The 9,058-nt window shown below is 37.7% G+C and overlaps 1 long non-coding RNA gene across 1 annotated transcript; it reads right to left on the reverse strand.

The window, feature by feature from the left end:
* Positions 1 to 7,902: 7,902 nt before the first annotated feature.
* LOC149246250 (uncharacterized) lies at positions 7,903 to 8,836 on the reverse strand. Its single transcript, XR_016265553.1, has 2 exons — positions 8,486 to 8,836; positions 7,903 to 8,350 (listed from the first exon to the last, which is right to left on the reverse strand). It is a non-coding gene; the product is annotated as an uncharacterized LOC149246250 (long non-coding RNA).
* Positions 8,837 to 9,058: the final 222 nt, after the last annotated feature.

A 9,058-nucleotide genomic window follows, 5' to 3' on the forward strand; every position in this document is an offset into this window, starting at 1 on the left:
CATGATGATAATGCTAATGTGGTGCAAAACAATCACATTCATCCAAGCATCATCAACCTGTCAAGAAAGAAGCCTCGTCTCCAAGGCCCCTATGTGAGGGTGGTGCAGTCCTCTGAAATATTGAGGCCCTGTATACACATACCTCCAAGGTCTATCTCATGAGAAAGACCAGGAATTTTCCTTCCTGGCTTTCATCCACCCATGTATATGATTGATACTGTGTCCTCAAGTAATCGTGCACAACAACAACCTCCTCATGCGTACATCCAAGCTTCTCAAGCTTGTCTTTATTCAACTGAAATTCATATATTCCCATGGAATACCTACAAAAATCCACTATGCTAGGTGGATCTCTACCTGCATAACCTTCCCCAATCGCTGCCTTAGAAGAAGTAATCAAACTTCCTTCATCAGCAACTCCATGGTGAAGTTCCTCCGTAGAAGATGCACCTGTCAAGTGTCTCAAGATGTGCAAAACTACCTTTCCACCTTCATCTTTCTTTCTATCTCTCACAACAAATTCAATCATCTTCCTTTCCTTCATTGTTTGAGTCATACATCCAAGTTCCCTTTTATCCACATAGTCATGCTTCACATTCGGGTCTTTTGGTCTATATCCCAAGCAACTCCTCCTATTCATCAGAACCATCATATTTTGTCCTCTAGCTGTAATCAAGAGTATGTCTTAGTCCACCATTGGTAGGGCTTGTGCAACTTCACAAAAATCCTACCTCAGCACCATAGCATGATCATCCATGTCGATCACCCTCAAATCTAACTTTCCAAACCATGAACCAACTCTTACTTGAGTGTTCTTCAAGACACCTGTCACAGTTTTCATGGTAGAGTTTATAGCTTTGAAAGCATTCAACTCTTTCCCCATTTCAGCTTTCTTCCCAAAAGATGTTGCTACTCTCCTGCTAAGGAAGCTATGTGTAGCCTGCGTGTCAACCAATGCAGCAAACTTATTGCCATGTACGGTTGCCTAAACAAAACTCAACCTTAAGGCATCTCCATATTTTCTAGGCTTTGTCTTCTGTCTTATCTCTACAACCTTCTTCAATAACTCGACCTCAGAGGAGTCTTTCGACTCATGTTTCGACCTAACTATCCTCTTAAGGTACTTCGTTTCCTTTTTCGGTCCATCTAAGCAACTCGATTCTGACTTAACTTGAGTCCTATCAAGCTTCTCCTCCATTGCATCCTTCTTAAATGCACCTACTTGGCACACATTGAATTCCTCCACTCGAAGTGACCCAATCATCCGAACATCTTCCTCCATGGCTCATTGACATGCTCCAAGTCTGTCAATGTAATCAAGCTTAGCGTCTTCTATAACAACGGGCTTTCGATCAAGAAAGTCCCTCTTGATTTTTCCCTCAAGTCCCTTGACTTTTTCCTGCAACATGGTGCTTCTCTCCCTTAGCCGAACTTGTTCATCCATGAGTTCCTAGAGTCTTCGGTCACCTTGTCGTATCTTCTCGTCAAGTTCATCAACCTCAACAGTCCTTCCATGAATATTACCCAAGTCCTTCCGCATTTCCACTATCTTGTTCCCCATGTGTATCAAGAGTTCCCACTCTTGCACAAGAGCTTCACAGAGTTTATGTGTCTCGTCTTTGCAATAATTTGTCATATCTTCAAGCTTTTGAAAAGCCCTTTCTACCATCTTCATCCATTCGGCAAGATTCCAATACCTGCTTTACTTTCAACAATCATCATATCACCTCTAATACCACCTGTCGCGAAGTGCAGATGTACATGTATTCACTTCGGTTTTTTTTTTTAATCAGCTCTAATACCACCTGTCACGCCCCTATCCTGGTAGTGGTCTTTCAACCGCACATAGGCAGGTGCGGCACCGCTACCCACTTTCTTTTCACCAATACTTATGAGTACGGAATATGCCTAACCATCAACACTTAGTTATTTTCTTCAATTCTTCTACTAAGTATTATTACACAATGTAAATAAACATTCACATTCTTCACATCATCATAACATCATTCATATGCACAACAGAAATACACTTTCTTTAATGGGAGGGGAAACTCCCAAAGATAGAGTCTTCCCAATATTAGTAATAACAATTCAATGATTTTTACAAGTATATAATTTCCTTTACTTGGAAACCTCAAATTTCCCTTCAGCAAAGTCCCCAAGTCACACCCTGCAACTTGCCTCCAAATTACAGCTTGGCTGCCTCACCGTGTCAGGTTAGCCACCAAGTTGGTTCCCCTATCGTGTCGGGTCCCCACCATTCATTGACACCCTCGTTTTGTCACTAGGTCGGATCCGTTCTGTCGCACCTATCATTCAACTGTGTCCACCTGCGCCCGTCGTTCAACCGTGTCTTCCCATGCCCGTTCACAGAACCACTCATTCACACAATTCGCCCGTCGGGTCGTTTTCACAGTCCACCGCATGCCCATTCACAACAGTCTGCCCGTCTGCCAGGTCGTGTGCCCAGACTTGCCCGCACGCCTCTGGATGACAGTTCGCCCGCCTGTTAGTCAACACGCCCTCTGCGCCCGCTTGCCTGCCTACCGTGTGCATTTGCCCAGACTTACGCATACTGGTTCATCCCATTTCAGAAATTCCAGCTTCAGCTGCTTCGGCCCTCCGTCCACTTGCGCCTTCGCCCTGCCTTATGTTTGCCTTCCTTGCTTGCCCAAGTCGCTTATGTTGTATTTCTGAACTTTTTTGGCTTGTTGAATTTCATTAGTCGTCCACCTCTATAACTACGATGCCCAAGTGTTTAGAGTGGGTCGGCCTACCTCCAAGCCGACCACCTGTTTCACTCATGTCGCACATCCATCACATCGGCCCAACTGTGTTTGGGTCCACCTGCACGTCGACTCACCTATATGTTTACTCCTCTGCACATTAGTCCACCCATCGGTCGCCCCACCATACAAAGTCTCCACGGCGCCTCCACATTTAGTCGACTTGCCTTTTGGTTTTTCGACTCTCATGCTACTCGTCTGTGCGCGCTCACCCAGGCGCCTAACACACAGGTCGCCCCGGCGCACCCATCCATCCAACCGCACCGTCGCACATCCATTGGGGCGTGTTTAACCGGTCTCACCGACTCGTCAGATATCGTCGAGCATGCTCGCCCGTTGCATTTAACCGAACCGCACGACATCAAATAAAACTAACTTCATCACACATAACTGAAAATGACTTCTCCCCGTCACATAAAACCAACTCGGGCGCACGCCACACATGTGGCACACCCAACTCGTATTGGGGACCTGACACACATAGTCCCTCTTCCTCTCATCATTATTTCCTTTATTTATTCATAACCATTAAGCGTACACAATTATACGTACATTATAAATATTGTAATAAACTTGCTCTTATATTTTATTTTATTTTTATTAGTTCTATTTATTTTGTATATTTGTTTTATTTTAAGTATGATTTAAATTAATTAACTTTTATTTTTAATATTTTAAGATTCAATAAATTAATAAAAAATGAAATTTTAATAAAAATAGAGATTTAATAAAATAGGTTAGAATTATATATTTTCTAGGAAACATTCAATTTTGACATCTAGATTTTGGAAAGCTCTATCTTGAGTTTTATCTAGTCAAATGAGGTCCATTATGGTTCATTAGAAAGCTAAAAACATGGAGAACAGTCTTTCAACATCAAATCAAGCATATTCATTTATTTAATAGCCCAAAATTTTAATAGAAGTCTAAGCAACAAATTTTCCACAAAAATTAGTTTTACTAAGTTTGGTTTGGGAAAATTTCATTAAACTGAAAGTATAGTTGTCGCTAATTCATTCTCCAGATTTCTCAAGTGCTAATCAAATCTATACAGGAAGTAAGCACATCATGGAACTTTTTTTATTTTAATTTATCCAATTTAATTCTTAACTGTCAATTTGTTGAGAGAATTGATATTTTATTTAATATGCAAAATTAATTTGTTTTATTCTGAATTTTGATTGGTTTTGGAAAGGAGTAGGTGGGGAGATCAACCCCAAAACTTCTTGAAGCAATGTGATTGCACCAGTAAAGGAGAAAAATGCATTTTTGTCAGCTAAAAATTAATGAAGCAAATCTGATCTCAACAACTCTCATTTTCACAATTTATATTTGTAAATTATAAATTAGAATTTTGAGGAGGAAGGGGTTCATCTTTGCTGCAATTTTGAAGCTCTTTGCACTTTTGTGAGGAGGATTTTCGCCGTACGTGGAGAAAAATACTCAAATCTGAGTTATTTGAGAGTTTTATTTTCAAGGTTTCATCTTTGTATTTGAGACAAAGCTTGCACTATTGCAACTTTTTTCTCAAGTGGAAAAACTCGTTGTCTTGGAAAGATTGTTGAAGAGATCCATTGAGAAACAGAGCAAAGGAATCATGCTTATTAATTTGTATTCAAATACTTTTATTTCTTAATGTAAATTTTACTCTGTTAATGGTAGATTTGTGCCAATTATCTCATTTTTCACTTTTACTTAATATGATAATGATTGTTTCTTAGAATAACTATCTGATCTATTAGTTTTTTAGATATGTTATTTCTTTCTAATTGTTCTTATACTTCAATCAAATTTCTGAATAATTATTTACTCAGAAATTTGCTATTTAAAATAAATCTAACTGTCATTGAAATTATGTGAACTTTTTTTGAGTCTTAATGACTCAATTTTCATTGTTTTAAATCTCCAAACAGAGCATATTTTGTAGCTATAATATCAGTGGTTAGAACTTTTTTAGCAGTTTGATATTCACTATAAAAGAACATGTTAAATCTTCATTCTTTTAATCACTTTGCTCTTGATTTGGGTAAGAATTATATATTGTCCTAATCGAGATAGGATAGATTAAATCCCCTTTTATTGCTTGCATTCTAGATTAATTTGTGTTTTCATTTAAAAAACAATTTTAGAAGTGTCTTTACACAGGAGTAAACTTTAGTGTGGCTTGCTTGAACCCTTGTTTCAGCTTAAGGGTTGTCTTCTAGCAAGTGTGCAACACAAAGGTAAGTCTGATTTACTCTCCCATTGATAATTAATTAAGATACATCACAAGTCAACGGGAAGAAGTAGGGGGTAATTGGACCCCATAGAACCAGTCGGAACCACTAACACAAACAAAAAAGGGTCTGATTTGGCAAGGTTATCTCCCTGATGCGGTCATTTTTTTCCATCGAAAACCCCTTACCAATATGAAATCAATACACATTCCCAATTTAATAAACCCCTATTTTCACTAGATATTGTAAATATCCATTTTTTCATCAACATTTTTTATACCCCTTTATATTTTTTCATTAACTTTGAGCTCCATTTTTTATATCTGACAATATAAAAACCCTTTACCCCCTATTATATGCTCAATATATTATGTCATTTTTTCCTTAATATATATCCCACAATATGAACACACGTGGTATGGTATTGCTCCCCCAATGAAGTCCATGTGTGAGTGGTGTGATTGGTTTTCAACTAGTACATGATAGTAGTTCTTTAGGTGTGAGGAGAAGCATGGAATTTTTTTGAGGTGGAAGTAAGTTGCATTATTCTTGCTTGAAAAAAACAAAGATTGGTTTCAAGATGAATTTTTGGAGTGAAATGATGATTTTTGCAGTAGGGAGGACACAGAAGCCTTGGATACAACAAAGAGATCCTTGGAACTTGGTCGAATGAAAGCATGTTTTACAATGCATGTGGAAGCATTATGGCAACATAGGACATTGGTTGTGGTAGTAGTGAAGGTTGGATGATGGAAAAAGAATAAAGTTGTGTGTGTTGAATAAAATATACTCATGACCATATTATAATGTGAGTTTATATGTCATGTTTTGATCTCATGAATCAATCCTATAAGAATTTCAGTGTATACATTGTGTCTCCATGGAATGGAGTGTGTTGTATTTACATGTATATATGTAACATGAAAAGGGCATATCATTATAAGACCTAGAGAGGCATGCATACCCCTTGCCATGTGTTTTCTAATGCCCAGTTACTTGTCTAGTTTAGTTCAATAGCCTTTGTTAGGGAGTCCTTTGATGCTTGGAGTAGACCATATTGGTTGTAGAGTCTAAAGGAGAAATTTTATATCCAAGGCGAGTTCATCAAGAAGTTGAGTGAACCATATACACAAAGAGACATCCTAGTAGACTAGTGGTTGCAGTGGTTAGGTACTTATACATTCTGATGGATTCTTTTTCCTTTATATGGACACTGATAATTTGATGATATATGAACGATCAAGGTATGAAGCTAAAGTGCTAGGTTGGACCAAAGGTAGACTTTGTTGATCAAACAGTTCATGAGTGCTATAGAGAAGATGTAGTTGAAGACACCAAAGGACGAAGATTAAGACAAGTAGTCGTTAAGGGGAAGTGTTGGAGTACATAACTTCTACTTGTCTTAGGTGTGATCTTTAATTTGGAAAGGAGTTTGATCTCGTTATTAGGAAATGATTATATCTAGTTGGTTTAAGAGATATTACTCAACTAGATGCTTCCTAATTTTAAGTGTAGTTAAGATATTTTCTCAACTAAGTGATTATGTCTAATATGGTTTGTCTTAAGACAAAGCTTCTTGTATTTATATGTATCATTACATATCATTACATTTGATAATAGAAAGTTTAGCACAAATTTGGTTTATGTAATAAAATCTACTCTCCCATATCTTAACATTTGATTGAATTTTAACACTTGGATTCAAGATGGCCCTAACACAGAGGCAACATAGAGACTGAGAGGCAACATAGAGACTAAGATAATCAATGGGAGAACATATCATGTTCTATGAGAGTTGGACTTGGATTTTCAGTGGAAACATTGTCTACCGGGTTTTTGCTGGGGATTGAGTGTTGAGTGCGGGCAATGGGTAGAGCGTTGGCTATGTTCCTCAACATGAAGGCTAACCAGTGAGCAGCGAGAACCTAAATGGGGCCTCCCTTTCATGTGTCAGATTGTTGCTTGTTACTTGTTGGTTCTAAAAGGAGCGAAGGAGAAGTGGGGTTGCTCTTCATCCTATTTGCCAACAACTGCAAATGAGTGAGGTTAGTACCCTTGTCTATGAATTTAATGCATTATTGAACAGAAAATGAAAATTAAACATGAATTTGTTATGTCATTGATGGTCTCCATTGGTTGATAATTCTTAGCTGTTGGTAGTTACGTGCATGATCTTGGTTGAGCTTAGTACCATTTGTTAATGGGAAGGCTAAATCCTTGTATCATTCTTTTAGTTAGTTTCTTGGTTAGCAAATTCCCTGGAAATTTGATAGTTTTTGAGTATTTGTAGTATTCACTGGTTAGCTTGTAGCTAACAGAGGCAATTACATTACAAAATTAATGGGGTTATTTTGTTGTGATTCTCCTTCTTTTCCTTTACTATGTGTTGCTTTTTATGAGGATGAATAATCGAGGTTCATATTGAAATGGAATACAATTCTCTGCCTAGATAACTCTATTACCTCGGCCCAAGTGTCGGTTTGTTGATGCTGGGGAAGGAAAATTGTTTCATGCACTGCAATTCTTGCCTTCCTACTTTTGTTTGTTGCCTGTGTTTCCATAGTATAAGTTCTATTTCTGTGGGGTTAAAAAATGTAAACATTATTTCTGCTGTAATTCTATTGTGGATTCAACAAAATTGTTAACAGTATTGAGCATTTTTATGTTGATGATAGATTCTATACATCTAGCATGAAGCAATGTCTCCTGTAAGATATAAAACCCTTATTCATCTTTATACCCAAATCTACCATCAACATAAACTCAATACTGGGAAAAAGAAACTTATCCCACAATTTTTACTATAAAACCTTACATGCAGTTTGAATACTTGCTAAATTATGAAGAATTAGATTAGTTTTACAATACAGTCTAAAGGTCTCATTGAACTGAACCCTCAATATTTGAAAAAACTCCATTATAAATCATGATATTACAATCGCAATTAAAATTTATTTGACTGCAAAAATGCAGAAGCGCTAACATATTTGAACATAGATAGACATATTAAACATTTAGTATTTAAACGGAAACGTTCCTTTAAGGGTTAACATATAATGTCTGAGGATGATTTGTCAAGAGAATGTCGCGTGTTCGAATCCCAAAATTGGAGATGGAAGAAGAAAGATTTGGGATAAGCGAGTGCTCTGCCTCTGCGCCTTGGAACAAGGAACGGCCTTTATACGTTTAAAGGTTGTGGAGACAGATCCTCCTCCCATTGTTGCCAGTCGTCATCATCCATTTCTTTCCACATCCCACTGCTTTAGCTATAAGATTACACAGAGCAAACAGAAGCATAACAACAATGGCTGCTGCCATGGCGGCTAGATAAAAAAGCACATACAGATTCTGCAAAATGTTGCAGATGTTAAAGCTGGAATCGACAGAAAAAGAGGAGAAAAGGAGGAGAAGCATGGAATGGGCGAACAGGACATAAATAATCGACCACAGCATTTTATCAATCGGCCCATTCTGTTTCAATACCTGATCCAGATCAGACATTCGATGAGCTTTCACATAAATTCGAGCTCCCTGCGGTCTCTTCGTCTTCTCCGATTGAGCCATGCTTGCATCCGAATGAAGGGATTTTACTTCACAAATAATAAATCTTCTGCTCCAACAAGTTTATGTAGATGAGATTTTCTACTCGCAGTCTTGAGAGGAATCTGCGTTGCAGAAGCGAGAAAGTTTCGGCGAAGCTGAGCGGAAGTTTCCCAACTTCCGGAAGCAGTTGAGTGGAATTTTCCAAGGGAAAATCAGAGGACTTATGACATTAGGGTTTTCCTTTCTGGCATTTAGAAAATGTTTTATGCCGCTTGGTCATGTATTCAAAAGTCCACGACAAAGTGCATTGGGCGGCTGAGAATAATATTTTGTTTCAATGTGGGAGGGTTCATGGAAATTTTATGGGAAAGTAACGATGTATTTTTTATATTTTTTATAAAAAAATTATTATTATTATTATTATTATTTAATTTTAAGGTTACGGTAATACATTATGAGACTTTTTTGTTAACGGGATAAGGGATTCACTTCAGTGCACTGATTTGACATTAA

The sequence above is a fragment of the Pinus tabuliformis genome, chromosome 7 (genome assembly GCF_031772625.1).
Source record: "Pinus tabuliformis cultivar Carrire ecotype Pingquan chromosome 7, CPIR1, whole genome shotgun sequence".
Taxonomy (NCBI): Eukaryota; Viridiplantae; Streptophyta; class Pinopsida; order Pinales; family Pinaceae; genus Pinus; species Pinus tabuliformis.